This window comes from Choloepus didactylus, chromosome 1 (genome assembly GCF_015220235.1).
Source record: "Choloepus didactylus isolate mChoDid1 chromosome 1, mChoDid1.pri, whole genome shotgun sequence".
NCBI classification, from domain to species: Eukaryota; Metazoa; Chordata; class Mammalia; order Pilosa; family Megalonychidae; genus Choloepus; species Choloepus didactylus.
The window spans coordinates 246,431,797-246,441,371 of NC_051307.1; the positions used below are offsets into that span (position 1 = coordinate 246,431,797).

Consider the following 9,575-nt stretch of genomic DNA (forward strand, 5'->3'; position numbering starts at 1 on the left):
AATGCCCCAAGAGAAGCTGAGTGACACAGACCCAGACGCTAGGAGATGCTGGGAGATGCAGACAGAATGACGTTTGGAGATGCTAAGCTAAGAGATGAAGCCCAGAGTTTGCCCCAAAGAAGCTAAGGGAGGACCCCCAGATGCTTAGAGAGAACCCCCAGATGCTTAGAGAGAAATGCTCCAGGAGAACCAAGCAGAGAGCTGAGAGAAGCTAAGATAAACGGAAGCTCAGAGATATTCTGGAGAATGCCATTTTTTTAAATCAATTTTATTGAGCTATATTCACATACCATGCAGTCATACAAAGCGTACATTCAATTGTTCACAGTGTCATTATATAGCTGTGCGTTCATCATCAAAATTAATTTTTGAATTTTCATTACCACACACACAAAAATAATAAGAATAAAAATTAAAGTGAAAAAGAACAAAAAGTAAAAAAGAACACTGGGTGCCTTTTTTGTTTTTCCCCCTCATTTTTCTACTCATCCATCCATACACTGGACAAAGGGGAGTATGGTTCATATGGCTTTCCCAATCACATCGTCACTGTCACCCCACATAAGCTACATTTTTATACAATCAACTTCAAGATTCGAGGGTTCTTGGTTGTAGTTTGATAGTTTCAGGTATTTACTGCTAGCTATTCCAATTCATTAGAACCTGAAAAGGGTTGTCTATATTGTGCGTAAGAGTGCCCACCAGAGTGACCTTTCAGCTCCTTTTGGAATCACTCTGCCACTGAGCGGAGAATGCCAGTTTGAAATGCAACATGGGAGCAAAGGACCAGCAAATGCCAGCTGTGTGCCTTCCCAGCTGACAGAGGTGTTCCAAAAGCCATCAGCTTTTCTTCAGTGAAGGTATCCTCTTTTTGATATCTTAGTTTGGACACTTTTATGGCCTTAGAAGTGTGAATATGTAACCTAATAAATCCCCTTTATAAAAGCCAGTCCATTTCTGGTATTTTGCATAATGGCAGCTTTAGCAAACTGGAACACAGACCAACCCCTGGAGGATCCAGACTTAGATGTTCTCTGATGGGAGTCGCTTCATGGACCATGAACTCTGAAAAGCAGGGTATGCTATAGTGACTGTGATGGTTTGAAGCTGTTTGTACCCCACAAAAGATCATGTTCTTTTAATCCATTCCCGGTGGTGGGGTAATACCTACTGTGTGTAGGACCTTTTGATTAGGTTATTTCAATTGAGATATGACCCACCTCATTCAAGGTGGGTCTTAATCTTCTTACTAGGGTCCTTTGCAAGGAAACAAAAGATACAGAGAAGTTCACAGAAGATAGCCCCAGAGAAGTTCAGAGAGAAGCCCCATAGAAGCTAAGAGAGACAGAAGCTAAAAAAGAGAAATATGCAGAAGCTTAGAGAGGAAGCCACTGAAGCCAGAAGCTGGAAGCAATGAAACTGGGGAGAGAAGGCCCAACAAGTATCACCATGTGCCCTGCTATCTGACGGAGGAGACCAAGCTTGCTGGTAGCCAGTCTTCATGGTCCAGGTATTGTCCTCTTGATACCTTGAACTGGACATTTTTAAGGCCTCAGAATTGTAAACTTGTAAGTTAATAAATCCCCATTGCAAAAGCCAACCCATTTCTGGTATATTGCATTTCTTCAGCTTTTGCAAACTAAAATAGATTTTGGTACCAGAAGAGTGGGGTGCTGAGATTGCAAATACCCAAAATGCTGCAACAGCTTTATAAATGGGTAAGGGAAAGATTCTGGAGGACTTGTGAAGTGCTGGATAGAAAAGGTCTAGGTGAAACTAGTGCCTTTTCACAAGGACGACGACCCCAAGCCAACCTATGGGAATTGGATGGGAAGCAGGCTTCATGGACAGGGGAAACTGTAGGACCTAAATGCCTGAACATTGGATAGGCATGGGAACCTACTTAAAACTTTTCATCTCTTGAGTATTCTCGTGAGCCAGTGACTGACCTTAAATTGCTCTTTAAGAAAAAGACACCACAAGATAAGTAATGATTGAACTTTGGTTCCTTAGTCTGACTGTTTGCTTTATAACTTAATGTACCTTTGTAAACTGCTTAATGTATGTAACCATTTTCTAGGTTGTCAGTAAGGATAGAAAATGGCACCTATTCTTACAATATTGGTACTTGTGCTAATTGATGTTCTCGTGTATCCTAATACAGCAGTTTGCCAAGACCTTACAAAGGGAAACAAAGTTATTAGAAGGTTACTTTTACTCATATTTTTTGGAGGCCCAAGAAGGACTGAGATTGGGACTAATGTATAATGACCCAAACAAATGGGGCAAATGGAAAAGTTCATTTTCTTTCCTCAAACCCCAGTCTATGCCCCTAATCAGCTTGAAGTAGTCAGAGTGGCTGCCGTCCTATATCCCTCAAGACTGAGGAGTGATCAAAAACACGAGGGGGAAATGACACAGCCCCAAAGCTACTCTTTAACCCCTTAGCAACACCTTCTCCTTTTCAGCTTGTTTAGCAGGCCAGTGTAACCTGAGCATGTGCAGAAACCCAGACTGGGTATCCTTAGATGACCTCCAAGACCCCAGGCCAATCTGATACATGAGGCCCTTCAACAGGGAAAATCTGGTGGAAAGCCTGTGTTTACCATATATGGGCAAATCTATGCCCAGCCAATCAAACCATGTCAATGCCTACCTCCCATCCCATAAAATCTCCCTCGGCCCTCAAGTCTCCTTGCTGGTTGACTTAGCAATAAAGCTCTTTCTTTTCTCAAAATCCTGATGTCATAGAATTGGCTCTTGTATGCATTGGGCAATGAGCCTTTTCTTGGTAACAGTTCTAGTGAATTACTGAACCCAAGGGGGTGGTGGGAACCCCTGAATTTGTAGCTAGTTGGTCAGAAGTGTTGGTGACCTGGGCCCCCAGGGTTGTGGATGGTGCCTGAAGGACAGTCTTGTAGGGGATGGCCCTGAACCTGCGGAGTCTGGCCTAACTCTGGGTAGTTAGTGGTCAGGATTAAATTGATTGACTCAGCAATCTTTGCAGTTGCTGGTTGAAGTTTCTGCTACCAATACAATTGGTTTCAGAAGCTATTGTAGAAGTTATAGGTTTTTCTTGATAACTTACACAGTGGGTCAGGAATTCAGACAGAGTACAGGGTGTATGACTTGTATCTACACCATGATATCTGGTTCCTCAAAACTGTCCCCTCCGAGGCTAGGGTCTAGAATCATCCAAAGGCTTGTTGGAGGATCTGCTTCCAACGTGGCTCATTCACATGGCTGGCAAACTAGTGCTGCCAAATTGCTTTCTCTCAAGATGGGCCTCTCCAAAGGGTTGCTTGACTGTCCTCATAACATAACAGCTGACTTCCCCCAAATGAACAATCCAAAGGACCAAGGCAGAAGCTATAATGTCTGATGGGCCCAAGTTGAAGAAGTCACACTCACGCAGACCAGTCTTGATTCAGTGCGAGACGATACATGAATACAGTGAGGTAAGGATCAGTCATCTTGGAGGCAGAGGACCACATCTGTTGGCTCCTCACCAAAGAGGGCTAGCCAGGGATGAGGGACCCAAGAAGCAAGGGGTGTACGGCCTTTGACAGGAGATGAGAGGCAAGGAAGGATTCGTGCCTGAGTCAGACCTCCCTTATTCTGGCTCTGAGCTGTAGGGGGGCCCCAGAGGACCCTGTGTGGGAATCAGGCCCCGCTGAGGATGGCAATGACCAGTGAGCATAGCAATGACCCCATACCATCTATTTAAAAGACCATCCTTTCCCTGCTGCACTCCTGCATCCCTGTCATAAATCAGATAACTGTATATTTATGGGTCTGTTTGCTCTGTCCTGTTCCATTGATCTGTTTGTTCTCATGCCAATACTACACTGTTCTGATGACTATAGCCCATAATAGGTCTTAATAACTTGTAGTGTAAATGCAACTTTTTTCTTCCTTTACCAGATTGCCTTGGCTATCGGTGGATCTTTGTTTATCCATATAAATTTGAGACTCATCAATTTCCATGAAAAATTCTGCTAGAATACTGACTGGAATTGCACAGCATTTATAGATCCATTTGGGGGGAATTTTATCGAGCTGAACATTTAGGATTTGAACACTTTTCTCCATGGATGACACACTTTAAAAACTTTTAAAATACGTTATTAAGAAATCTGTTACCTAGAGCAGTTTTCGTATTTGTATTATGAGGCACTGAGGTTCTTCAACAAACTAACTACTAAATTTTCAGAACCACTTAGATTTTTCTTGGGGGTTTGTGATTCCACCAAATTCTGTTATTTGCATACCACCTTCATTATTTTCCATACATCCAGGGTATTGATGTTGATACAATCCATGGGTCTCTTTCAGATTTCCTCAGTTTTACTTGTATTCATATGTGTGCCTGTGTATATTAAGTTTCTATCACTCATCTAGTGTCCCCATCACCAGATTCTGTGTGTTTTCTGTATATGTGTTTGACATAAAAGTGCTGTATTACCAGAAATTCACAAATCTGTGGACAGCACACCCAAGTAAGGATTTCGTGTCATTGGGGAAGGAGGACAGGGCAGTGCACATCACCTGGAGGCAGGGACAGGGACAGAGCCCTTGGGCCCACTGATCACCCAGCCTCACATTGGGGGTATTGGGGTGTGAGAATGGGAAGAAGGAATACAAGGAGGGTGGTGCAGCCCAGCCTTGGGTTCTGGAGAAAGAATGCGTATCTCATTAAAATTTTCCATCCTCCCCCACCCTTTTTTTAATTAAAAAAAAATGGTTTTAAATGTGCTCGGCTTTGGGCCACTGGGATGTCTGCCCAGCACAGGTCAGTGCTTTCCTGCCTCCACTTTAAGTTTTCTGCCTTCTTGTCCTAGTGGGGAAATTTCTAGATGGGGTCTGGGGAAGATGGGGGAGAAGGAGGACCTGTGGAGGGATCATGGGTGCTGAGACAGACCATAGGGGTGCCTGGGAAGGGCCCTACTCTTTGCATCCCCCTTCTCTGGTTAAGGTTTTTTCTGCTGAAAGGACTACGGGAAGTGTTCTTGGGTCTAAACCCCAGAGGCCACAGTTCCTTTCCTGGGGACTTGGAAGTCATAGCCGTGTAGAAGCAGGGCTGGGTATTGGGGTTCCAGGCCCCTGTGGCCTCTGCGAGATCCTCAGATCCAAATGCGGAAAGTGCTGGGAAAGTGGGGGGCCCTGGAGATCATACTCTCGGGGTTAGCCAAGCCCAGCTTGCTGTCAGCATCCAGGTTGGCCTCCTCAATGACCTTGACCCCCACGAGGACACCTCCTCCTTGTCCAGCTCCCACTTGGTGAGCCGGGCCAGTGTCAGTGCCAGGCCTCCTTACAGACGAAGGTATCGGTGTGGAAGTTGTAGAGTTGCCGTGTGTTCCTGGCGAGCCCACTTGCAGAGCACAGAAAACATGTCCATAAGTTGTGGAAGCGAGGCTCTCCTCACCATCCTCAGAAACAGCCTCCACAATCTTTTCTTTGAAGGAATTTTCCTGGAGCTTTTCTTTTTTTAAACATCACTAAAACATTTTTTTTCACTCGTTTTCCTTTTCTTTTACAAGAGGATAATCACTGTATTAATATTATACTACAAAAGCATGTAGACTCCATAATTAAAAACAATTAAATGTCAGATAATCACAGTTTTCACAATTTTTACAATTTCTGCTATTTGGGAACAAACGCTAAAATTCCCACAATTTAAGGATCATTAAATATAAACTATAACACTCAAAGAATGATTAGGCTCACTGACTCGCGGATGATGGGGCCCTTCTTGTGATCCATTGGGACTAGGGTGGGGCTAACTCATAGAACTGGGTGTAGACCTTGAGACTGTCCTTATTGGAGGAGGGCCAGGGAGTTGTCCTGCTGGTCTTGGTCATCAGTGGCCACCTGAGTCCTGAGCCCACAGCCCTTGCCAAGCCTGTGGTGGGTGGTGTCCACTCATGGCCAGACCATCAGTGTTAAAAAACACACAGTGTCTTGTTCCACGTTGTCCTCCACCTTCTGGCACATCATGGGCCGTGTCAGGGGCGTGTGAGTATGGAAACTCATGGTCCAACTCTTGAAGGCCTCTACCAATGGACTATGTGTCACCTCCACTCATGTTTCATGAGACAAAGCCTGTCCCCTGGGCACTCCTATCTTCTAGGAGTTAGGGAGACACGATCCAACAATGTTCCTGGAAGGAGAATTGTATCATTAATGAATAGCTCCAATCTCTGCCATCACACTATTTACACATTTCTCTCCCAGCGTGTCCATTGGTGAACACTGTAGAATGCCAAGTCTCTGATCTATTCTTGGGGGAACACGGCAAGTGGAACACAAACAGCAATGGAAAGCTTATAAAATAACTTAATATGATTAATGCTTCCACTGTGAAGGAGTAGTCCGATTTCCTTTCTCAGGGGTCTTTGATGATTATGTTGCACATGGTACAGTTATTTTGGCTAGCTCCATCTTCCCTTTTATTAAACCAGGTACCAGGATCTACCCATCCAGCCTCCTAATTCTCTCCCAGATTCATCCCTCCTCCTCCAGGCCCCTAACTACTGCCGTCTGCACCCCGTATGGGACCACCCAGCACCCTCCTCCTGGGGGCTGGCCTCCACTCTGCCTCCCTCCAATGTCTGCAGAGTGATCTTCCTTGTTTTCAATGTGCCAGCCAGGTGTAACCTGATAACTAAACCACATGACTACTATAAATTTGATATTCAAAAGAGAAACCGTGAAATCAACTGTGTTGAGTTTCCCTTTCCAGGTTTTGTTCAAATGCAGGCTGAATTTGTATGCAACAATAATAATAGCATACGTAGAATTCTTATATTGCTTATTTTCATCCAATGTTATAGCAAAAGCACCTATTATATTACCAAATAGTCCCCGAGCATCCTAAAAATTGGTATTGGTTTTTCCTTGACTATGTAAATAACATGTGTTCCTTGTTGCACATTTTGGAAATTCAGGAATCTATTAATAGGAAAATATGGCACCCACAATCATACCATGTAGAGATAACCAGTAATATAATATGCGGTATATATATATCATTCATTCTTTTTGTCTATATTTGAGATAGTTGCATTGGTTCACTTTAGCTACTTATCAAATCACCCCAAAACTTAACAACTTAAGACAAGCATTTATTTTCTCTTAGTTTCTGTGGGTCAGATATCAGGAATCAGGGGGCAACTTAGATGAGCATATCTGACTCAGGTCTACAAGTCTGCCATTAAATTGTTGTTGATGTTCTCACAAATATTGAGGACTGGCAGTTTGATGTGCCAAGCCCTCTATCACGGGACTTGCCCTTATGAAGCTTGTTATTGCAAAGGAGAGGCTAAACCTGCTTATAATTGTGCCTAAGAATCTCCCCAAGTGCCTCTTTGTTGCTCACATGTGGCCCTCTCTCTCTCTAGCTAAGCCAACTCGGCAGGTGAAATCACTGCCCTCCCCCTACATAGGGTCTGACACCCAAGGGTGTAAATCTCCCTGGCAACGCAGGATATGACTCCCGGGGAAGAATCTGGACCCGACATTGTGGGATTGAGAACACCTTCTTGACCAAAAGGGGGATGTGAAATGAGACGAAATAGTTTCAGTGGCTGAGAGATTTCAAATGGACTTGAGAGGTCACTCTGGTGGGCATTCTTATGCACTATATAGATAATCCTTTCTAGGTTTTAATGCACTGGAATAGCTAGAAGTAAATACCTAAAACTATCAAACTGCAACCCAGTAGCCTTGACTCTTGAAGACAATTGTATAACAATGTATCTTACAAGGGGTGACAGTGTGATTGTGAAAGCGTTGTTGATCACACTCCCTTTATCTAGTGTATGGATGGATGAGTAGAAAAATGGGGACAAAAAACTAAATGAAAAATAGGGTGGAGGGGATGATTTGGGTGTTTTTACTTTTATTTTTTATACTTATTTTCACTTTTTCTGGTACAAGGAAAATGTTCAAAAAACAGATTGGGATGATGAATGCACAACTATATGATGCTACTGTGAACAATTGATTGTACACTTTGGATGATTGTATGGTATGTGAATATATCTCAATCAAATTGAATTAAAAAAAGTAAATGAACAAAGAGGGGAGGAGGGGAATGGAATGTTTTGGATGTTCTTTTTTATTCTAATTTTTATTTTATTTTTTGGAGTAATAAAAATGTTCAAAGATTCATTGTGGTGATCAATGCATAACTATGAACAACTGATTGTAAACTTTGAAGGATTGCATGTTATGTGAATATATCTCAATAAAATTGCATTAAAAAATAATATAGGTAAGCAAAATAAGCCAGAAACAAAAGGTCAAAGATTGCATGGTCTCACATGTATGAACTAACTATAATGAGCAAACTCTAAGAACTAAATTCGAGAGCGTAGGTTACCAGGAGATAAAAAGTGGGAAGAAATTGAGCAATTGATGACTAAGGAGTTCAGAATGTTCAATAAGGTTCATTGTAAAGGTTTGGAAATGAATAGCACAATATTGTGTGATTGTAGTACAATACTGTAAGCATAATTAACTAAGCTGACTGTGAGTATGGTTGAAAGGGGAAGGCTAGAGTCACATGTCGTCAGAAGGAAAGCTAGAGGATAAAAACTGGGACTGTATAAGTTAGCAAAACTCAGAGTGGGCCATGATGATGGTTGATCATATAAGTATAAGAGAGCTCTTACATGAACTAGAACAAACATATGTCACTATTACAAGGTGTTAATAGTAGGGTGTTATATGTGAAAAAATACAATTAATATAAACTAAGGCCTGTAGTTAATAGTAACATTGTAATAGTCTTTCATTAATTCTAACAAGGCACTATACCAAAGTTAAATGTCAATATAGGGGGATATAAGGGTATGGGATTTTTTTCTTTGGAAGAAATGAGAATGATCTCATATTGACTGTAGTGGCGAATGCATAACTATGTGATTATCCCAAGAGCCACTGATTGTACACTTAGGATGGACTGTATGGTGTGTGAGTAAAACTTAAAAAAAAAAAAAAAAGCCATTAAGGTATTGGCCAAGGCTGTGGTCACCTCCAGGCTTGACGTGGGGAGGATCCAAGCTTACCCATGTGGCTGTTGGCAGGTCTCTGTCTAGTCTGGAGACCTCAGCTTCATGCCACATGGGCCTCCCTATTGGGCTGCTTTTATGCATGATGCCTGGTTTCCCCCAGTCAAGGAACGCACGTGAGAGGGAGGAGGGGAGATTGAGAGAGTGCCCAGGATGGAAGCCAGAGTCTTTTTGTAACCAAATGGAAGAAGTGACATTCCATCACTTCTGCTATATTCTTTGTTAGAAGCAAATCACTAATCTGGTCCACACCCAAAAGGGAGGGGATTACACAAGGGTGTGAATAGCAGAAGGTAAGAATCCCTGGGGGCTGTCTTGGAGGTTGGCCAACTACCACATATACAAAACATTTTACTTTTTGTAGCCTTCTTGTTTTTTGTTTGTTTGTTGAGATATAATGCATGTTTTCATTTCCTGGCTGCTAAAACACATACCATGCAATGGGTTGGCTTAAACAAAGGGAATTTATTGATTCATGGTTTTGAGGCTAGAAGTCCA

General features: G+C 42.6%; 1 pseudogene; it reads right to left on the bottom strand.

Annotated features, from left to right (window-relative positions):
* Positions 1–5,123: 5,123 nt before the first annotated feature.
* Positions 5,124–5,816, bottom strand: LOC119529352 (annotated as a pseudogene).
* Between the last annotated feature and the right edge of the window lie 3,759 nt (positions 5,817–9,575).